The 23,100-nt window shown below is 47.0% G+C and overlaps 1 long non-coding RNA gene across 1 annotated transcript in view; it reads right to left on the bottom strand.

Annotated features, from left to right (window-relative positions):
* The window catches only part of LOC130880969 (uncharacterized), a 148,108-nt gene that overhangs the window by 88,425 nt on the left and 36,583 nt on the right, over nt 1-23,100 (bottom strand). The window contains exon 3 of the long non-coding RNA XR_009057694.1: nt 2,839-2,895. This is a non-coding gene — a long non-coding RNA (uncharacterized LOC130880969). The remainder of the gene's footprint in view (nt 1-2,838; nt 2,896-23,100) is intronic.

The raw sequence follows: 23,100 nt of genomic DNA, 5'->3' as shown, positions 1-23,100 counted from the left end.
CCTACCTACCCCCACCTCTGCCCTGACCCCACTTCAGCTTTAATGACAGACAGGGGAAGACAGAAAGAAGAGTGACAATGAGCTCCTTTGTCAAAGGAGAGAATGGCCACAATAATGTCCCTTGCAACCCTCCTGGTCCTCTGGTGTTAATGAGTCTCATTAGGATGTACAGGAGGGTGACCCCAGTCCCCGAGATGCTAGTGTCCAAAGGCCTGGGGGAGAAAAACGGGCATCCACTAAAAAGAATCTGCAGTGGTTTGCGTCCTGTCCTCTTGCCTCTTCATGGGAGGCAGAATCAAGGGAAGGCAGGCGCATGCCTACAGGTACAACTTGGCTCTGGTTTAGTTCTGCTCCGATAAGGCCATTCCCAAAGCACAATTCAGTCTCTCAAAACGGGTCTGTTGTGGGAGTTAAAATGGAAGCGATCAGGCTTCATGGATCCCATATTGACGAGATAAGCAGCTCTTCACTCGCTAGGTCAAAACTGAGGCTGAGAGAGGAAAGGGAATACCAAGGTGTGTGTCTGTGTGTGTGTGTGTGTGTGTGTGTAGTATGTGAGTGTGGTGTGTGTGTGTGTGTGTAGTATGTGAGTGGTGTGTGTGTGTGGTGTGTGTGTGGTGTGTGAGTGTGAGTATGGAGTATGTGTGAGTGTGTGTGAGGGTTTGTTGTGGTGTATGAGTGCATGTGTAGTGTGTGAGAGTGTGGTGTGTGTGTGTGAACTGCAAAGCTCAAAAGAATATTAAAGTTGAAAACTTTGCAGGAAACTGGAGAGACTTTGAATATATGATATAGAGCAAGGTCACCCAGTCTCAGAAAGAAATAAACCTCATGTTTTCTCTCACATGTGAAATCTAATCAGTAACACGTATGTAAACAAATACCCACATGGGCACAGTAGAAAATGAAGGCAAAGAATAATAAATTAGTAACTATAAGGGGGTGAGGAAGGACGGAATGCAGGCGATGGACATGAGTTATGAAAGGACATGCTTTTCTTTGTCTTCATTTTGCCGTGAAGCTTTGGATTGTGTGACAGAGAAACGTGTATTCGATAAGGGAAGTATAAAATTTAATATGAAGTCTCACAGCTTCCGTTCTGAATGCCAGTTCTAATTGTATATGAGTTCATTAAGTTGTAGAGTCTTTGGGTCTGGCTAATTTTTGTATCTGAGGTATTTTTTATTTATTTTCAAGTTTTTTTAAATAACAAAATAATAAGAGAAAGAAATTGACTCAGATGTTCATGAAGGGCAGGATCTGCCTGCAGTAAAGGCCCACAAGCTGTAGGCCCAAGAAAAATCAGAGATTTTGCAGGAGGGACAAAGAACCCCCTTTTCTTTTGGGGGACACGGTGTCTTTTCTTAAGATCATCAACCGATTGGATGAGGCCCACCCACTGAATTTCTCATGGAGAACTGATTGAATTGACCATCTCCTCTACAGAACTCATTCACAGTAGCCTGGTGTTTGACACAGTATTTAGTGAGATGGACTGGCTTTATGGATGTACAACAAACCTCACAAAGGGCCCTGGCCTGCCCTCTTAACCTGCATTGCCTTCACTAAGAAGAGAACTCTGCACTTAGGAAGAAGTATCTAGCACAGAGTCAGCATATGAAAAGATGGTGGCTCTGTGGCTCACTTCAGTCACTGGGAGAGAAGCTGTTGTATACTAGAGATAGCACTCCAGTAAAAATCCACTGGTTCAGCTGGTCCTGACAGAAAACGAATGAACATTGGCAAATAAAAGCACTCATCCATTTTTTTGAGTCTTCCTCTTTGGACCCCAGAGGCCAGCAGCATCCACAGTACAGGCCAACTGCCCCACCCTGCCCAGACTCACACCTGGAAAAAGAAGCCCACAGGTAGAAGGCAAAATGAGAAAGCGTGGGAGATCCGACCTCCTGCCCGGAAACTGGCCCCTGCTGCCAAGGCCTAGAGGAAGCCACCACAGGTGTCCCCCAGAACCAGGGAAAACAACACAGCAACCCTATTCGGTTCCCAAGGTTCTACCAGCTCTCTTACAAATGTCACTTACAAAACCAGATAGCGTTTCTGCTAGTCCTCAAATCCAAAGTGTCCCTAAGAAAGGACTCTCATTATGTAGGCGTTCGCTGGAGATACAGACACTCAATGGAACCATCTGAATGTGATTCAGATTAAAGAAATAAAAATGATATGAATTCCAGATAGAATTATTCAAACAACAGGAGATAAAGTGGAGGCCCAGGAAGACCAAGGGTGGGTTCAAGGTCACAGAGCTGACTGACAAAGGGAAGGTTCAAGGTCACAGAGCTAAGAGGTCCTGGAACCTAACCCTCCTCCTAGCCTCCGAGCAGACATTCAGAGTTTCCACTGCGATCTGCCAGCCTCGGGGAAAGCTACAGGCTGGCACACTAATAAAAGCGAGGAACTCGTCTGTAACTCAAGGATGTAAAAAGGTTTCCCGGTCTAACAGTCGAACCACAGTGTAGACCAGAGATAAATTCCATGATTCTCCCCTTGCCAAAACCAGTATTTATGGCATCTGAGTAAGTGCTAAATTACCAGTTGCCAGCAAAACATGTGCCATCTCTGCATTCGCAAACTCTCCATCACCTCCAGCACTCTCGCTGTAATCCAGTCTATGGCAAATTAGTTTATGATATTGGAGGTAATTTAGCCAACGGGCTAATATATATGTGTGCATGGTTGCTAATTACACTGAATTGGGTCTGATTCATATTAATGGCCCAAGAAGCCACTTCACAATAAATGCCAGCCTTATCTCCCAATCCAAGGTGATCTTAGAAACGTATGAACATGGGGTGCCGTCTACCTAAGCAGACATTCACTTACCCATCCAAGGATGCAGGGACAGCTGACTTCAAAGGGAGCAGGAGAAGGTCCGATCTGCTGAGGACAAAGAAAACATGCTCCTCAGAGTTCGCACTCACAGAGATGGAATTTAACCCTAACTAAAAGACCCTGGGTTTCCCAAATAGAGCATTAATTGTGCGGACCCTTGGCATGACAGTAACCAGAACAATGCTTTTTGTCTGGGAGATGAGCCTCTAGCACTGAGATTCACACTTGAACAGGGCCAAGTCAGATGCTGAGGACATCTTTATCTCATTAACCCCGGCCACCAGCCCATGTCCTCACCCTCCAGGAAGTCCCGGCAGACTCTGGTCTATGAGGCAGCCCAATAGGAGACACCTCTGGAAAGGGTGTTCGGGGACAACCAAGCTCTTGAGTCTACACAATTTCCTCTAACTCTGAGACAATACCCTGTGGGTTCAGAAACAACTGGGACCTTGGCAGTGCTGGGGAGTTGCTTGAGATTGCTCTTCCTGCCCCTTAGAGCCCATTGCCTGTCCCAGATGGTAAATCCCTTCCTCCTTGTTTGTACAACTACACTTAATGTCCATTTCTAGGGAGCATGACCCCTCTAGAAGCCTTTTCTAATCATCTTCCATTCCCAGTACAGCCTTCTTGGACATTTTTGTTATTGTTCAATTGCGTTTATTTTGTTTTGTTTTTAATCTGGTTGAGCACGAAGAATTGGAACCTTGTTGGGCTTAGCTGCTTTGGCATCCTAGCATAACATCCATTGCTTTTGCCTCAAGCCCTACAGAAAGAGGCACAGGGGTCCCTACTCACTGTCAATAGAAAACTGACTGTCATAGCAGTACCTCTCAAAGACAGCAGAGTGAATCTGTCAATCATCTCAAGTCCCTACCCCACAAGCTCCGCCCACCACTCAGCCAAAGTCTCGTTTCTGGGTGGGAATTCTCCCTGATATTCTCAGGAGATATATGTTTCTCTGAGTCGCAGTTCTAAGAAAAACCAATTATGAGAATGGGAAGACCAGAATATGATTATAATCTTCCTGTAAGAAATAGACTTAGTGATCAGGATATTATGAGTTCCATGGAAACTGCTAATTCACCAGCAAAGCAGGAGGAGGATGTGCCCAGCAAGGAGTTCACGACAGAGCCTAAAAACTGTGGAACTCAGAGGCAGCACTGAAGAGTGCAGTGAGCTACCAGGCAGTCTCCTGGACCTGCCACAATGTTAAAGAAGGGCATCGTTGTTTGGTCTGCTCTTGGCACTCACCATTAATGCTAATAAAATAAATATTAATATGTTTATACACAGACTATACTTTCCATAAAGCCTATGGAGGCTGTTCCAAGCACAAAGAAGTTTTGGAAGGAAAATAAGCCCTTAAGTTGGCAGTATTGACAAAAGATTCTGCCCAAGGCTGCCCACGGTGCCAGTAGATGCTTGTGTTACATCATTTCAAAAACACCCAATACCATTCCCTAGTGTTTTCTAGCATTTGAGGATGTGCTGCAGGCTACTTTTCATTCTTTCTTGTTTTTGAATTTCTTTTTTCAAAAGAAGTGGAAATAATACATCACCACTGTGGAATCTTTGTCCATGAAATCAGAAATTGACAAAGTATTTAAATTAACAGAATGACAATGATTTCAACAGCAGTATCCAGTGTGGAGCCAGCAGACACAATATCAGAGCTTCAGCAGACAGGGAGCAGCCACGGAACATGATGCCTGAAGCAAAGGTGTTTCTGTGTGCAAACACACAGCTCTTACTTGGGAGCCCCCTATTGTCCTGATGTGTATGCGTGGGCATACACACATAGATACATACATAGATAGATAGATAGATAGATAGACAGACAGACAGACAGACAGACAGACAGATAGATAGATGATGAAGGAAGGTCATTGGTTAATTAATAAAGAAACTGCTTGGCCCTAATAGGTTAGAACATAGGTGGGTGGAGTAAACAGAACAGAATGCTGGGAGGAAGAGGAAGTGAGGTAAGACGCCTCAGACAGACGCCATAGCTCTGCTCTCTGAGGCAGACACGATGAAGCAAGCCACCAGGTCAGACATGCTGAATCTTTCCCGGTAAGCGCACCTAGTGATGCTACACAGATTATTAGAAATGGGCTAAATTAATATGTGAGAATTAGCCTAGAAGAGGCTAGATATAATGGGCCAGGCAGTGTTTAAAAGAATAGTTTGTGTTGTTATTTTGGGGCATAAGCTAGCCAGGCAGCCGGGAGCTGGGTGGCAGGAATGCAGCCCGCAGCTCCCTCAACAGATAGATAAATGAATGAATGAATGACAAATAGACAGATGATAGATAGATAAATAGATAGATAGATAGATAGATAGATAGATAGATAGATAGATAGATAGATAGAGATCGATCACACAGCCCAGGAACACAGATTCAGCTTACCCGCAAATACTGTGTTCCAGTGTGGTATCAGTTTCACTAAGTTTTTATATTAAGAGAACACAGAAAGTCATAGATCAAGACATGTCTCAAATACATCAGAAACATCAGGTAGGGTGACTGCCTCTGCTCTTGATCTCCGGTGTAATCTAGTGACATTCCTGATACTTGGGTTGTAGAAACCAGGGCTCTGTACATTCCAAAGAGAATGCACCTGACAGTCAAAGGACAGATGTTAGCCAAACTCAACGGTGAGCAATAGGTGTCTATTTGGGGTGCTAAAGAAAGCCCAAGATAATTTGACTCCATACCTGCTATAATTCCAGCTTGGGCCTACTGACAGGGGTTTCTGTCCCGCCCAGTCCCGCAACTGTTCAGTCCCAAAGAAACACACAGAGGTCTACATTAATTATAAACGGGTTGGCCTATTAGCTCAGGCTTCTTATTAACACTTACATCTTAAATTAACCCATAATTCTTGTCTGGGTTGGCCATGTGTCTTGGTACCTTTTATCAGTGAGGCATTCTCATCTTGCTTCCTCTGCATCTGGGTGACGACTGCATACTGAGCCTTTCCTCTTCCCAGAACTCCCCTGTTCTGGTTGTCCCGCCTATACTTCCTGCCTGGCTATTGGTCAATCAGCATTTATTAAAGCAACACAAGTGACAGAGCTTTACAGGATACAAGACCATTGTCCCACAGCATGGGCCTGTGTCTTTAGTTACTTTTAGTAACCACAGCTGTGATAAAACACCATGATCAAAGCAACTTATAGGCGAATGCATTTAATTGAGGCTCACAGTTCCAGAGGGTTAGAGCGAGTCCATGACCTTCATGGTCCAGGCCATAACAACAGGAAGGCACATGGTACTGGGACAGTAGCTGAGAATTTGGATCCTGATCTGCAGTTGGAAGATGGAGAAAGCTACCTGGGAAGGGTGTGGGCTTTGTAAACCTCAAAGTCCACCCCAGTGACACACGTTCTCCAACATAACTACTAATTCTTTTCTAGTGGTTCAGTGGAACTGACTGGGGACCAAGCATTCAAATGTGCGAGCCTATGGGGCCATTCCCTTCCAGACTATCATAGCCTGAAACACCATAGTGACTCCTTGCCTAGTGAGCTCACCCTAATCCACCTCTGCTGGTGGTCTGCTGCCAGGGCTCTCCAGGAAGCGCAGTTGGGAGCATGGGGGTTTCTTATGGAGTATCACCTGTTGAGGGGGGAGGGCAGTGGCTGGGACAGAGGAGTGGGGTGGGGAGCTGGCAAAGAGCAACCACAAATCACCAGAGGAAAGGCCAGCCTCTGCTCTGGGGATGCAGGACAAAGGTTGCCTTTTAGGACAGTTGGCTAAACCCCATGCCACCACTGTGAGGGGATGTGAGCTGGGCAAGGAGCAAGCCCATTTTTGAAAAGGGGAGGAAATAGATAGCTCTAGACCCATCAGAGAACAAAGGTGAACAAAAGCATGCACACAAGAAGTCAATAAATGTTACCAAAGCTCTACTGAACTTGAACACGGTCCTTCTAAAAAAACGCAAGAGAGATTCCTAGACTCAATAGCAGAGCGAAAACGTGTATCCAAGCCAGGCCTGGTGGAACAGACCTATCATCCTACGTGGAAAGTAGAGGTCAGTCTGGGACACCTGAGATCCTATCATTAAAAACAAAACACAAGCTAAAGCCTGTGGACCCAGATTAGGGGGCAAAGCTTTCTTTGTCCAGCTTCTCCTCTGTGTACAGTTCAGAAGGTCACAGGATCCACAGAATCATGGGAACTTTGGGGAACGTGTCACAACAAAGGAGCGGCAAACGTCACCACGGAGCAGTCAGTCAATCTGAAGTATCGATTGAATCTCTAGGTCGATCTCTTTCTAGAATGGAAAAGTACAGGACAGTTGGTCCCAGGTTACTGACATTAATTAGTGTATAGCAAGCTAAACTATATATTTTCTACATCTCTTCCTGCAGTTATTTTCCATGTATAAAGGCTTAAGATTCAGACATTGTGGCAGCTTCCTAAACACTCCCCATTTCAGGCCAAGCAGTTAAATGGAAGCCCAGAATCTGCCCCACAACTGCCTGGTTGCAGGTGCAATTAGACAGGGTCCCTATTCAGAGCAAGGTGACAGGTTATTCAGCGGCAGACACAGGGTTTCCCAGGCAACTCTGTATTTAATACTGTCTGCAGTCCTCAATGCTGATAAATAGTGGGAGGGACTCAAAGAAAATCCCCTTCTCAAACTAACTTTGCTGGGACGAAAGACACTGGTTTGGTGTTAGGTCCCACTCATGACCGTGGGTCAGCAAAGGAAAGAACAACCTCAGCCCAGCTTCCTCCAGAAGTCTACAAGAAACGGGAAACTGCAAACACATCTTGAATCTCCTGGTCATCTTAGCACTCGTCCCACGAAAGCCCATCCCAAATGTACCATGCATACATTATTTATTTCGCCAAGACCGAATCATCTATGTGCCGGGGACATGGATGTGAACGTGCCTAGGAGCTCGTTGTCCCTCAAGACGCACATCTGGAAATGAGCAGATGTGGTGAGGGGCACTCGCGGAAGAGACGCAAGGGCAGGAAGAAAGGGTACCCCATCTGCCTGGAGTAAACTCTAGGAAGGACTTCCTGGGGAGATGAATGCATTGAAAAGAGTCATAAACTTCCAGGCACAGGGGTGAATAGCCGTCTGAGAAAGAAACACCTGCCAATCAGATGCAAAGAGTGAGATGCAGGGGTGGAGTGGGGTGGGGGGAAGATGGAGGTGTGTGCCTAATCCCAGTAGGAGCTGGAGAAGGAGGATGGGGAGTTCAGGCTCATCCTCTACTACTTACCAAGTTTGATTCTATCCAGGGCTGCGTGAGACTTTGTCTCAAATATTTGAGTGAGTAAATATTTTTAATTAAAGTAATTCTTTCATTTGTGTTTTATTTATGGACCAAACCTACACCCTCATACATGCTAAACATCCTCTCTGCCAGAGTTTTAGCCCCAGCATTCTTTACGTATGTAAAGATTCTTCTTCTGTGTTAGTTAGGAAAAACAAAACCCAGACATATGTTTTAACTCAAAAGCCACAGAAATCCAAATACCAAGATAATAGATTCCAAGCTGGATAATCAGCGATTTTATTAAATATAAATAGATGACATGCTATAAGTAAAGACAAAAGTTGTCAGACTGAATTTACAAATAGCAAAGTCCAATGACTCGCTGGCATATAAGGGTACTAAAAGTACAGAAGGGCAAAAGGGGCAGGCACTACCATGTAGTGAAAACACAGACACCTGCCTGCAGAAATGTGGGTGCAGAGGAGATTTGCTTCCTGACAAAAGCAGGCAGAGATGCAAACAGCTGTCAGCGGGTCTGGAGAGACAGCTCAGCAGCTGAGCACTCCGCTCTGGCAGAGGACCTGAGTTCAGCTCTCAGCCCCCACACGGGCTTACTGACAATCTCTGCAACTTCAGCTCCAGGGCATCCTACACCCTCTTCTGGCCTCCTTACACATCTGCGTACACATGTAAGTACACACACGCACAGACATAAACACACATAGGTATAAATGAAAATGTAAAAATAAATCTTAAAATAAAAATCAGGAGACATCAGTTAGAGATATTAGAGATAGAATGGTGTAAGTGTCATTAGCATGTGCAGAACGGCACACCCAGGGGCTAAACTACACCTTCACCTCTACTGCAGCCCAGTGAATGTGGCAACCACCGAGGGGCCCAGGTACCCAACAAGTGAGGCTGAATAGGACTTTCACACACAAACACACACACGCACACACATGTGCATGCCTAGACCTCAGCAGAATTTCAGGATTTCACCTTCCATTTCCCGATCCTTATCTGGTCCCCAATATTAACCAATACAACCACAGAGATGCACCCCAGTTTTCTCAGCTTCAGGTTCCTCTAGCCACGGGAGATACTCCACAACAGGCCATTCTAGTCAGCCCCTTGACACTAGCACTACCTTGACAAAGTTCGCTTCAAACATCCCTTTAATGCCGCGGTTCTCAACCTTCCTGATGGTATGACCCTATAATACAGTTCCTCACGTTGTGGTGACCCCCAACCACAAAACTATTTCATTGCTGCTTCATAACTGTCATTTTGCTACTGTTATGAATCTTAATGTAGACCCCTGATATGCAGGACAACAGATATGTGACCCCACCCCCTAAAGGGGTCACGACCCAGAGGTTGAGAACTGCTGCCCTTTTATCTATCTTCCGGTCACTACAAAGAGGAGGAGTCTGGTACCTTGTGAGATGGCACTGTTCGTCCTAGTCCTGGGTAGGGGGTGCTCCAGTGAGAGACGCTGCCAGGCAGTTCAGCCTTTATGCCAATGGTCATGTTCTCCATCAACTCTAAGCCCGCCTCCCTCCGATACGCTTAGCAATACTCTTCGGCTCGGTAGTGCTCCCGTTGCATGGTGGGAGAAAGCATTAAAGGTGCCTCTTTCCATCCCAGATGTACAGGAAACAAATGCAGGGGCCTTGTAGCAGAATATACCCCTGAGTGTCAAGCTGCCCGCCACCTGTGCATGATTACAAATGGCATGCTCGCCCTACTGTGATGACCTAACGGATGTCGTTACTTCTCCCTCAGGGAAATTGCTGCCCTGAACACATGTCAGTCCCCAAGGACATATAGTCACACGGAAATAGGAACCCAGCACACGTTTCTGATGCCGGGGGCCAAATCAGCTGTTTCTGTGCCCTTCTGTGTTCACACCCGTCAGTCATTGCCTGTCCCATGGAAAGCCCGCCCTGGGCTGGTGCTCCAGGGGCCAGCATGAAAGGAAGGAAGAGAGAGAGGGGTGGAGGGAGGAAGGAAGGAAGGAAATATTCTTGGGTCACCTGGCAGGTGTGCAAGCTGACCCCCTCTTTTCTTCCTCATGGGAAGGAACTCAAGTCCTTTGGTGACAGGGTGAACATTGTAGTCCCTTTCTGAGGTTGCTTACGCATCCACCATGCTTGATGGCGGGGTGTGGCTGTGAGTACCAAGTCAATCAACTGAACATCCCCCGCTGCCCACAGCACCCCCTCCCACCACTGGCCACTTTCAAAAGAGCAGAGCAGGTGCCCAGCTTCCTGTGGCTGAGATGACTGGGTGGCTAGAGATGACTCAGTGACATGAGTCGTGGCTGTCTGACACAGCCAGGATGCCTCCGAGCCCAGCAAAGGTCCCTGCCCACAACCTGATCAGACTGCAGCCAAACAGCCCTCCCTTGAGCTCCAGGCACGCAGTCTCGGTTCCCCAACCCCTCTGCTGGAGCCAAGCTGGGACTCTATGCACAAAGAAGGTGTGGGAAGGGGGGGAGGGAAGTAGTCCCCCATTGTTGTTTTTTTCATATATATATAACAATCCCTTCTCCTTTTCTATACTGCAGCCTCCAGTCCATTACAGGCAATTTCCTGGCATCACCCAAGCTCGAAAGGCCAGATCAAAAGTACAGAGTGTCCCAGCTGCGTGGGGCTCGCTCAGGCCGAGTATTAACCACAACCCTTGTAAATAATTTATTCCACTGGAGACACCCTAGTCTTCCTCCCCGGGCGCCTGCCCTGCTGTCGCCTCCGCACTGACATGTGCTCATCTCCCCCGTGACAGAATGGGCTGCTCAGCCTTGGTTTCGCACCTGCTGGACACACCAGGCATGAGCCCGCAATCGAGACACATGACGGCTCAGAAAGCGGAATTTTATGTTAGCAAACTGTGCTCCTTTGATTCTGTTAGAAGGACCCTAAGAGGGGGGTACTGGTGCTAGCTGCACAGTAGGTGATCCAGGAATGAACGCAGGAGCAGGAACAGAGGTTCAAGAAAGAGGGGTCGGGTGAGTCCCAGGATGGAACCAAAACCAGGAAGGTAACTATAGCACAGAGGTGACATTGGCAAAAGATCAAGAACAATGGCCTCTATATTTGTTAAACAATTTATTGTACTTTCGTGTGTGTGTGTGTGTGTGTGTGTGTTTATAAAGCTACCCATATATGTACATGTATGTAGAGTTCAACCTCACTCCTCAGGAGCTGTCTTCACTTTCCTGAACCACATCATTTGGGCTGGGCTGGTTGGCCAATGAGTCTCCAAGATCTTCCTGTCTGTCTCCCTGATGCTGAGAATACAAGCATGTACCACCGTGCCTATACCCAGCCTTTTTTCACAAGTTCTTGGGTTGGAAGTCAGGTCGCTGGGATTCTGTAGCAGGCATTTTTGCCAACTTATCTCCTCAGCCCAGGAAGAACTAATTTTTCCAACCAAAGAAAATGACCAGAGATTCGGGTGGACATTTAGAAAATGGCTATGCCTGAAGACTTTTATTTTATTTTGGTTTATTTTTATTCTATTGAGACAGGGTCTTAAGTAGTCTGAGGCAGCCTTGAACCTCTGATCTTTTGTTCCTACTCACTCAGTGCTAGGATTCGAGACATAGGTTACCACAATGACCCACGAAAGTTGTCTTTTTTTTTTTTTAACAGAAACAATATAACTGCCGGGTAAGGTAGTTTATGCCAGAAATCCCAGCACTGGGGAGGTCAAGTCAGGAAGACCAGAAAATAGCCTCAAGTATGATGCCAACATGGGTGACACAGTGTGTTCCAGGCTAGCCTGTCAAATGAGGAGGAGAGGGAGGAGGAAGAAGGGAGGGAGGGAGGGACGGAGGAATGGAGGGACGGAGGGAGGGAGGACAGACGAACAGATGGACGGAAGGAAGGACCACCACCAACAACAACAAAACAGAATAAGAAAATAACTTTAGAGCTGAGACTGTAGCTAAGTGGCAGGATGCTTGCCCAGACTACGCTAAGGCTGTGGATTCCCTCCCCAGAACATGTCAGGGTGCAAAGGGGAGGGAAGAGATTTTTCACAACATCCCGAGCCTCAAGCTCCTTCCAAAGCCTGCCTCTCCAGGGAGAGTCAGATGCAAGCACAAAGTTCAGCATTTGAGTCTGGGTTTGAGGTTTTGAGAGTTTCAGTTTTTGCCGGTTACAGCAAGAGCTACATCCATGAAATACAGCAGGTACCTCCTGGGCCTAGTTCTGCATGCCTACTAACGTTTAAAACTGCACTTGTGGTACATAAAAGATTTATAATGATCTCACTCACAAATATAAATTTTGCCCCACACAGCACAGAAAGCCCTAGAAGCAGAAGCAGCGGACAGCTGAATGTGAACACGGAGCCATAAATCTGTAACACTTACAGGCTTTGTTGTTTTCTTCACAAACTCCATCATAAACGTGACTGATTTCGATTTAATTTATGGGATTTTACGGCTAGGTCTAGAAAGTCCTTTGAAAACTCAAACTTTAGAAACAATAACATGTATTTGGAATTTCTAAGAAAACATCTGCCAGGTCAGGTGACCCTGACAAGACAACCTTCTGCAGCCCCTGGTAATGCAACGTAACGGGGGGAGGTCCCTAAGACCACTACAGACAATTCAGAGTGCTGAAGGCTTGGGGCCACACACAGATCCACCCACTGTGCACCAGACACGAGGTTCTGTGGGAGGGTTCCTAGGGGGGAAGCCTTGACATTGTTAACATGCACAAACCTGGGTTTGAGTCTAATGAGGCCTCTCTGGTCAAATGCCCACCACATAACACTTGGGCCTTCACATCTCCGCATCTGCTCAAATAAAGTATTTAAGGAGCCATCAATACGACCCAAGACAGAATAGATATTCTCAAGCGTCAGTTCACAGCGGATTCCCTACAACTTCATGCTGCTTCTTAGAACCTCCATTTTACACCCAAGGAAACTGAAGTACCCAGAGTTCATAGTGATTCCTGGCTCTTACTGCTAAAAAGTGGTGGTGAGCATACAATGAGGGCAACCCAACTGGAACATTCACGTCGTAAGTGATGCTCTTCAGTCAACAATAAACGGAAGGCTGGGTGAGGTGGTACGCCCCTACAATCCCAACACTTGGGGAACAGAAACAGGAGGGATCAGGAGTTCCAAGTCATCACCCACCACACACGTTTGGGGTCAGTCTGGATGACAGGAGACCCTGTCTCAAAAACATAAATAAATAAAGCCTGGAAGAGGTACTTGCCACCAAGTCCAAGGACCTGAGTTTGGGTCCTGGAATCCATATGGTGGAAGGAGAGTACCAACTCCTGCAAGTTAACCTCCTATTTCTACATATGCACATCGGCACGTGAGCACCCACACATTTGTATATTTGCACGTGCACACGTACACACACAATTGAAAGTAAATGCAAACCGGGTCTACTTCAGAAAACGGTGCACTGTTGGTGAAGGACACAGAATGGCGCTGTTCCTCACTCCAATTCTAGACATAATGTACCATCTTGTTTCCCAGTGATTCATCGTAACGACCCAAAGGAAGAAGACAGAATCTGTCCCCCTACTGGTCACTAGTCCACCAAAAATGTCTCCCACTCAGCCTGGTGGACCCGAGCCCCACCTGAGATTAGAACATAGCAGTCTCTGTCCCAGCATCCTAAGCACCACAAACTTTTCAGGACCCTCAGATCAATTTTCTTGGAATTTCAGAGAAGATATATGTCATCTTCAAAATCCAAGTCTCAGCCAGGTGGTGGTGGCGCACGCCTTTAATCCCAGCACTCAGGAGGCAGAGGCAGGCGGATCTCTGTGAGTTTGAGGCCAGCCTGGTCTACAAGAGCTAGTTTCCAGGATAGGCTCCAAAGCCACAGAGAAACCCTGTCTCAGAAAAAGAAAGACAGACAGAGAGAAGGGGGGGAGGGAGAGAAAGGGAAAAGAAAGGAAAGAAAAGAGAAAATCGAGTCTCTGTGTGTGTCTCCTTTGGAGTTTCTCAAAAATATTCAGAAGTTATTTTCATAAAGAGCAGTTAAACCACAGGAACACTGTTGATTGTCACCTGTTGGAGACCCCAGGGCACACCTGACTGTGATGATAGTTCAGGTGGAGACATCTAGAAAGCAGCAAGGCTGGGCCTGCCAGTGTGGGACTGCAGGTGAGCTGAGGGGCGAGACAAAGAGTAAGCCGAGCAGGGACACCTGGGCTGGGAACGGAGGGCTGGATGTTAAGGTAACATACTTTCTTTTGAACCACCAACCAGCTCCCAAGTCATGACACGGAGACTTATTATTAGTTATGAATTCTCGGCCTTACCTTATGCTTAGTCCACTAGCTCTTAAAACTTCTTTTAACCTGTTCCTCTTCATCCACGTTTTTGTCTTGGGGAGGGGGGGTTTCTATGTCCTACTCCGTGTCTTGCTGCCTGGCGGCTGCCTGGCCTACCCTAAACATCTCCCTCTCTCCCTCCTTCAGCCCTTCGTTCTTTTAATCTCTCTGCCTGCCAGTCCCACTTATCCCCTCCTCCACACACACACAGCCTAGCTATTGGCTGTTCAGCTTTTTATATAGACCAATCAGGAGCCTTAGTAGGCAAGGTGAAACAGCAACACATCTTTACATAGTTAAACAAATGCAACACAAACAAATGCTACACATCTTTACGTAGTTAACGTAATAGTCCACAAAATGTCAGGGAGAGAGTTCAGAGACCAGGGACCTTGAAACTGGCATACAGCAGAGAGGATAGGTCAGGATTCTCAGGCTGCCCTAGAGAAGACACCCAGTCAGTCAAAGAGGGGATGTGGCCTGCGGGTAGGATAGGAACACAAAGGCCAGGTGCTGTACATGCCAGAACTATCCTAGGGAGGTGTGTGTCTGGCGACATACTGCCATAGGGGACAAGGGGATGAAAAAGCAGCACAGAGTAGGCATGAAAGGGGAAAGAGTCGTGGCATGAACCAAACACCTCACCAAGACGATGCATGCATTGCTTGTGAACAAAGTCCAGATTGTCAACTTAGTCTTACATTTTACTACTGGCCCTAGAAGCAGAAAAGATGCAAACAAGAATGTTAGCCCATCTCTTTGGTCGACGTACAGAGCCCAGTGAGTATACGTAAAAAGACTCCGGAACAAATGAGGAGGACATACGCTATAGGAAACTCTAGCATCAGATTTGATTTGTGGAAACAATCGCACAGTTCGTGGGTCTTTCTTGTCTTTTCTCTCAACCTAGCCCTTAGGATGCCATCCTTCTATCCCCCAGAAACTGCCTTTAATGATATTGCATGTGAGACTGCTAACACGGCGGGCGTACATGTCCGCCTGTGCAAAGCAAGATCCACTGAACAAAAGGGGCTCAATGTCTTGGGCAAGGGGTGCAAAGAATAGTAACTTTTCTGCTTGCAGCCTGGGAGTTCATTTCCATGCGGAACAACTTTTTCTAATAAGGTTGGCTACACGGTGGGATTTTCGTTTAGTTTTGAGTCCTCTCGGGTTATCATCTTCCTGCTGGCTCAGATGGATCCTTCATCCATGGTAGCCTTAATACCCTTGCTAATCTTAGAAAAGCTTCAGAATCTGAAGAAGAAAGAAAAACGACAAAGTTTAACAAGCCACCAGGCTGATTGTTTGCACAATCAGAACATCAAATTGAGCTATAGTATTCTAAACCATGCTTGCGTGCCGGGAGATAATTTTCCTTCATTCCCTACTTTATCAGAAAATTAACCTTCATTTAAAACACTGTAGTCTGAAACGCTTTTATAGCTACGTTCTCTCCCTGCTGTTCCTATGAATTTGAATTTTAAATTTGCCAACCCGGTCTTTAAAAATGAAATGAACTACGGTTGCTTTAGGGACCAGGTGTTTATGATCAAACAGACATCGGAATGTGACCCAGGTCCAAAACACAGCAACTGCCAACCGAGGGCACTATGTCGCTCTTTCTCTCTCTAACCAAATCTTGGTGAAATAAGGAGGCTGATCTGCAGAGCATCACAGATACCCTGCTGAGCCCTGTAGACACTGTCTTAACCCTGCAGACATCGAAGCATTTGTTCAACGTGGCCCTGTGTGCAGAACTCCCCATCTAGCCCCAGACAAGCTCTTGAATCCTGAAGGATGACACACACTTGGCCACAGTACCAGTGACATTAGGTAATGCACTTGATGAACAGCCCACCGAGGACTGACCATTCATGACACGCACACAGCTAGAATAGCCTTGAGTTCATCCAGGGTCACCTTGTCCTGTAACAGCCTAACAAAATACCCAGACCATAATCTCACAGACCGCTGATAGCTCTCCCAGAAATACAGCCGCCCAAATCTCTTCAAAGATCCTCAGCGGCCGTGGAGCTGTAGACAGAGTACACTCACATCTGGCATCCACAATGGGGGGAGCTATGTTGTCATGGAAGCACAAGTGTCCAAGGTCTAAATACTTGGGAGCCTGTGAAGGTGACTTCATTTGGAGATACAGTCCTCATGGATGACAACGAGTTAAAAGGGACCATTACTGTTAAAAAGGGGCCCTGATCCAGTAAGATGAGTGTCTTTATGAGAAGAGGAAAATTTGGATGTGACTCATGGGAGAAGCGACGTGTCAGCAGAGACGGAGCAGGATGAGGCCACTGCAGGCCAAGAGGCACCACATGTCTGTGTACACCTTCTTTTTCTCATTTGCTGTGACCAAGTATGGGGGTGGGGCAGTGGAAGGAAGGAAGGAAGGAAGGAAGGAAGGAAGGAAGGAAGGAAGGAAGGAAGGAAGGAAGGAAGGTTTACTTTGGCTCACAGTCTGAGGACACAGTTCATCATGGAGTCATGGAGGGAAAACCATGGGAGCCAGAGTGTGAGGTTGCCAGCCCTATTGTATGAATCAACAGTAATGAAACAAAAAAGATACGGATGCTGATGTCACTTCACCTTCCCCTGTTCCCCCATTTTATTCAGTCCAGGACTCTATAACATGGACTGTCTGCCTCCCACTGTCAGGATGACTCTTCCTCCCTAGACTCTAGCTCTCTCTGGAAACTTGCTCACAGACAGACACAAAGATGCATCTCCTGGGTGATTCTAAATGCGCTTACATTAGCATAGACTGACCACCATGGCCATCCAACACTGGAGCTAGACGAGACCTGGAAGGACCCTCCCCTAATCCTTCAGTGTGTAGTCCTGCTGCTGTCTTCATTTTGGAGTCTGGTCTTTCAGAGTTATGCTAGAACATTCCACGCTTGGCCTACCAGCACATCCATCTTGCTGTTCCACTCCAGATGCAGAGAGGACACTTTGAGTCCTCTAGGATGGCCCAGATCTAGGGCTTTTACTGAAAGTCAGGGTATAAAAGAACCCAATACCCAGAACCAAAGACTGGTCAGCAGACCCACACTGAGGAGAATGCTGACTGTCTAGACCAGTGGCTCTCAACCTTCCTAATGCCGTGACCTGTTAATACAGTCCCTCATGTTGTTAATACAGTCCTTCATGTTGTGGCGACCCCCAACCTTAAAATTATTTCCATTCCTACTTCGTAACTGTAATTTTGCTACTGTTATAAATTGGAATGTAACTATCTGCCATGCAGAGTACCTGATATATGACCCCTACTGGGGTCATGACCCACAGGTTGAGAACTGCTAGTCTAAGAACCTAGGCTGTAGGAAAAGCCAGCTCCCTCCCCAGACTCTCAACCCCACCGCCCCAATTCCTGGCTGAAATCCTCAATCCTTGTGCTAGTTCCTAAGAGTCACCTGCACAGCCAAATGTCCTGCCCTACCTGTTTCCTTTCATGTAAAATTCTTGTATCCTTTGACCTCTACTTCTCAGAACAGGCTCCCGAACTTTGCCCTGAGCTCCCAGCCCTGGAGGCACCTCTTGGGTTGCTCTGCAGGGGGCAACAGTGTCTCCTCACACCACTCTAGGAAATAACTGTCAGAAACACCTCCAGAATCCTTCCCCTGGCCCACAGCACTACAGCTGCCGTAGGGGCTTTCAGAGACTGCACACAAGGATGTGGGTGACCGAGAACCACAGCCTTAAAGCCGCAAGTGCAAACTGCAGCCAACCATGGAAATAGCAGCTCTTTGCTTCCTCCCGTGAAAGCGCACGGCAGGCAGGCACGAAGTGGAGCCTTCTGCCCTTCTCTGTGACTGCAGCTCTGTCTCACTCCCTTTCTCTGTAGTGCAGCTTCACACTTCAGCCCCACCCTCAGCTGCCCCCACCCCCACCCAGCACAGATGGGGCTTCTGAACTCTCCCTCACTCCCCTCGGCCCCCAGAGACTCATCTCACAGGAAACACTGTTGCCTTTGAACCTTGCTGCCACTTCTCAATGAACTCTTCTTCCCGATGTCCTCAGAACAGGGTTACACTGAGCTTCCTACTGCCTAGCCTCTTTGTTTCCTTTCCTATAGCTGCAATAAAGTTCTCTGTCAAAAGCCACTTAAGGGAGGAAGGGTTTGTATTAGCTCACAGTTCAAGACACCGTCCACCACAATGAGGAAGTCGAGGCAGCGACAGGTGACACTGTGGCCCAGTGGGAAGCTGAGCAGTGTTTGCTTAAGTACTTAGAGCTCCCTTTCTCCACTGTCCAGGACCCCAGCCAGGGAATGGCCCCACCCACAATTAACATAGGCCTGTCCAGAGAGCCACCTCTCAGCTGTTCTTAACTCTATCAAGTCTACAAGTACCACAACCATCATCATCACACCTCGTCACTATGAAGGCAAGCAGGCACTCTGCATCAGGTACCGGCAAACTTGCAAGGTAAGCTCATGCAGTTTCCTGGAGACAGATTCTGGTAGGCCAGCTCGGGACCAGGCAAGTCTCTGGGCCATTACGAGGTGCCTCATTCATTCTACCTTCTGAAGACATTCTAGACCAGGAAGTTGACAAACCAAAATTATATAGACAGATCCAAGGACAAGGTGCCAAAAAAAAAAAAAAAATAGATGGAACTTGAGTTTAACTGCTGATATAACGAACCCTGAGGACTCTTCTCAGGACCCCAACCTCAGGGGTTCAGAAGACACCCCCAAGTGTACAGTATCATAGGATGCAGCCACCCAGGCCACGCCTTCTATAGGTCTTTCCTGCCTGGCATCCTTCTCTCTATGTGCAATAAATCACATGAAGATCCCAAACCCTGACACTGCTTCCTAATCCTTGGCTCCCAAGTTCAGTTGGAGTAGATTTTTATTTGTGTTTTGCAAACACTCTGTTGATGGACATGGTGTTCTTAGCAATGTCTCTTAAGGGCCAAACCTTTAAAACCAGCAAATAACCTTGTTTGCTGCTAGCCTGTGTAGTGTTCTAGGTGGGTGTGGACACTACAGTTGAAATCACAAGCCAATGTTCTCCTCGCAAGTGTTTATAAGTGGGCCTCAATAAAGAATACAAGGAGACCGCCACCACTTTTCTCTGAAAAATAACAGCGGGGGCATTGGCAAGCGGGGGCCCAGCCATAGGCAGATGTGGAAAGGACACGTTTCCACGGGTGACTTCCCTCTGTGAGAAATGGAACTGGATTTTGTGTACACCAGGCCCAGGAACCAGATATGGCTTGTCTCTCCTCACCCCTGACATATCCCAGCCTCTGGTACCACACAAGATCATCCACCTTAGGCATCCATGGAGCCCGCATGCCCCCAGGCTCTCTGATACCATAGGCTAAATGGGCTCCTGGGCTGCCTTCCTGGATAGCGGGAGCTTGAAGATCACATCATCTTAGTTTTCGGACTTGTTTCTTCCCTCAAGGGCTTAGTTGTCCAGAATCCAGGTGTGGTGGTCTCTGCCAGCCTGAGACTCATGCCCACCTCCCAGCATAGCCAGGCCACCCTGTGAGCTTCATGTCCTTCCCTGCCCCCTCCCGCAGCAAAGCAGAGGAGTCCACATCCCATCCCACCAGCTCCCCACACGCAATAGTTCAGAGCCCACATGCGGGACCCCAAATACACTGGAATTTATTGCATTGCCCTGTGGACCCCCAGAGCAAACACAGGGTCACAGACTGCACATACATCTCTACACTCTTAGCTCCATCCTTACCAGGAGGCTGTGTCAGGACCTGCCCTGGAGGGCACCATCACGGGAGGATCACAGCTCAGGGCTGCATGGTTCCTTCCATTAGATGAACTCTCCACCCCCACACACCCACTTCTATTTGCTGTTGAATTTAATTTGGTCTCACAAAAGCTACTACTCTCTGTTACCAGGAATTTTCCAGTGTGTTTTAGGTTCTGATCTGATTGTTGTTTTTCTCTCCCCAGAGCATCTGTATTTGGCATCAGGGTTTACCGACGACACCCTCTCAAAGCAAAGAGGACTCACTGTCTGACAGGATGTCTGTTTCAGAAAGGAAAAGGTGAGTGTTTCCGTCCTTGGAGGCTTTATGCTCGCCTGTAGGCTCAGGGGCTCCTGCCACAGCCAGGACGGTTGGGAGGAAAATGCTACGTCCGGGACCTCACTTGACACCGAGCCAGGCAGCACCACTACTAGAGGGAGGCCTCTGGGCTGTTCCTCCAATCCCTGACCCTCATCCCATGGCGCTCTGGAGTGTGGCCACCAGCAGCATCGGGTCTGGTTTCTGGAAATGAGCTGCCTTCATGAAGTCTGGTCTCCCTCTCAGAGTGCCATGGCCTAGACCAGCTAGCGCCAGCTAGACTCTACGTGTCTTGGGTAACGTGCTGACGGGCACACTGCTCCCAGCCGCAAGCTTTCCAGCCAGGTTGCCGAGCCAGGCTGAGGGGTGATGTCAGATGTTCCTGCCCTGAGCTGAGCTGGCTTTTGACTAGACGGTAACGTGTAACCAGAGCACAGCTTCCCTGTAAGCTCTGAGTGGGAATCCTGGTCAAGACTGGAACCCTTCAGGAAGCTTTTACTGACTTTTTCCAGAGATACAAAAGGCAGCTGACCCTACTCATTGCGGCCTACATAAGAACTAAGCAAGAGGGCTAGGATCAGATGGCTCAGGGCGAGCACTTGCCACATCTATGCATACCAGGACCTGAGTTTAATTCCCAGTACTAGCATAAAAATATCAGAACTGGCAAAGTGAGTTGGCGGCCTCAGTTCTGAGGAGACAGATACGTGGGAATCCCTAGGCCTTGCTGGCCAGTCAGCCTAATGGCCCTGTCAGAGAAAAGCTGTACGAACCCTGAGGAATCATACCTCTTGTACCCTGCAGTACATACATGTACATATACACACATATATGCATCCACATACACACACATACACATACATCCACATACATGCACACACACACATATATACATACACACAAATACATCCACGTAGGCACACACAGAGATACATACACACATATGCACATATTCATACACATACATCCACACACATACACATCTACATTCACACACATCCATACATACATCTATATACATGCATGTATATACACATACAAACACAAGTATATACATACATGTACATAACATACACACGTGTGCATACACACATGTGATGGTGCTATGTAGAGCCCATCTTTTCACACACACATGTACATCCACATCTACACACATACATACATATACATGCACATATATACACACACATACATATATGTGCACACACACCTAAGAACGTTATGTAGAATCCATCTTCTCACACACACACATATACAAAAACATCCACATACACCTGCACATATGTACATATACATGCACATACACACATGCCACACACACAAACATACACACACACACATCTGTTATGTAGCATTCTCTCACCTGCCCTCATGAGTATAGTTCTTACTCATCAAAGAAGCTTCATTTTGTAGCAGGTGAAGACAGTTACAGAGACCCACAGCTGGTCAAAAGGCAGAGAATACGTGTGTGTGTGTGTGTGTGTGTGTGTGTGTGTGTGTGGTGTTCAAACCCAATTGACCCATCTGCAATTCGGGCTCAGAGGAAATCACCAAAGAGGGTGCAGGAAGATTGTAAGATCAGAGGACCAGGATGCCTGCTGCTAGATAGTTCCCCTAGGCATGGCAGAGAAGACATGCCCATCAGAGCTCAACAATACAGTTGCTTAAGTGAGATCAGCACAAGGAGACCGTCAAGTGATGTGCCAACATAGGCAAGGGGAATTCTGCATGGAGAGAGAGAGAGAGAGAGAGAGAGAGAGAGAGAGAGAGAGAGGGTTTTCTCTAGTGGCAATTCCCTCACAGGATGTTCAATTCCAAGTGCTCATCTGTGGAGATATGTATATAAGAGCAATGCTAAATGAATTCAGTAGTTTGAATATACATGATATACATGTGTGCGCATCTATACATACACACGTGTATATGAATATACATGTAACAAAAATAATTAAAGACGAGAACATGAATTGGGGAGAGAAACACAGGAAAAATTGGAGAAGAGGAGAAGGGCAGGGGTGATTACACACAGTGTCTATCTAGGAAGTTCTCAAAAAGAAAAATAACTTTAGAAAAATGTAGCTTTAGTATCCATCATCTGCTTAGGTCACCAAATGGTCTTAGCAACCATTTGAAGAAAATACCTTCAACACTCCCCAAGACTCTATATGGTTTTTGGAAAGACAATAAAGTATGACTCTCCCTTGAGAAACCCACACCGTGCTCCCATGTGTGCCTTATTTCTTCTCTGATCACCTCCTTTTATAATTTCTTTTAAATTTTGATTATTTTTCATGTGTTCAACGTGTGTGCCACAGTGTATGTGTAACAAGTCAGAGGACAGCCTGTAGGAGCCCGTTCTCTACCTTCTGCCATGTGGGTCCCAGAGATTAAATGCAAGTCATCATAATGATGGTAGCCTTTATCTACGGGGCCATCTCGCCTGCTCCACCCACTTTCTAGTAACCTTCCTAAATCTCTCTTTAAAAAAAAATGCCGTTTCTGAACATGTGTGATCCACAAGCCAACTCACAGCAACTGTGGTCCCCTGTACAAGATCTGCAGAAGGTCAGTCCAGTCAACTTCCAGCACAGGTGGAGGAGGGGAACATGGATCCCCCCCCACACACACACAC

Source organism: Chionomys nivalis, chromosome 1 (assembly GCF_950005125.1).
Source record: "Chionomys nivalis chromosome 1, mChiNiv1.1, whole genome shotgun sequence".
Classification (NCBI taxonomy): Eukaryota; Metazoa; Chordata; class Mammalia; order Rodentia; family Cricetidae; genus Chionomys; species Chionomys nivalis.
The sequence above is the reverse complement of the archived record's forward strand: the minus strand, read 5'-3'. Positions and strand labels throughout refer to the sequence as shown.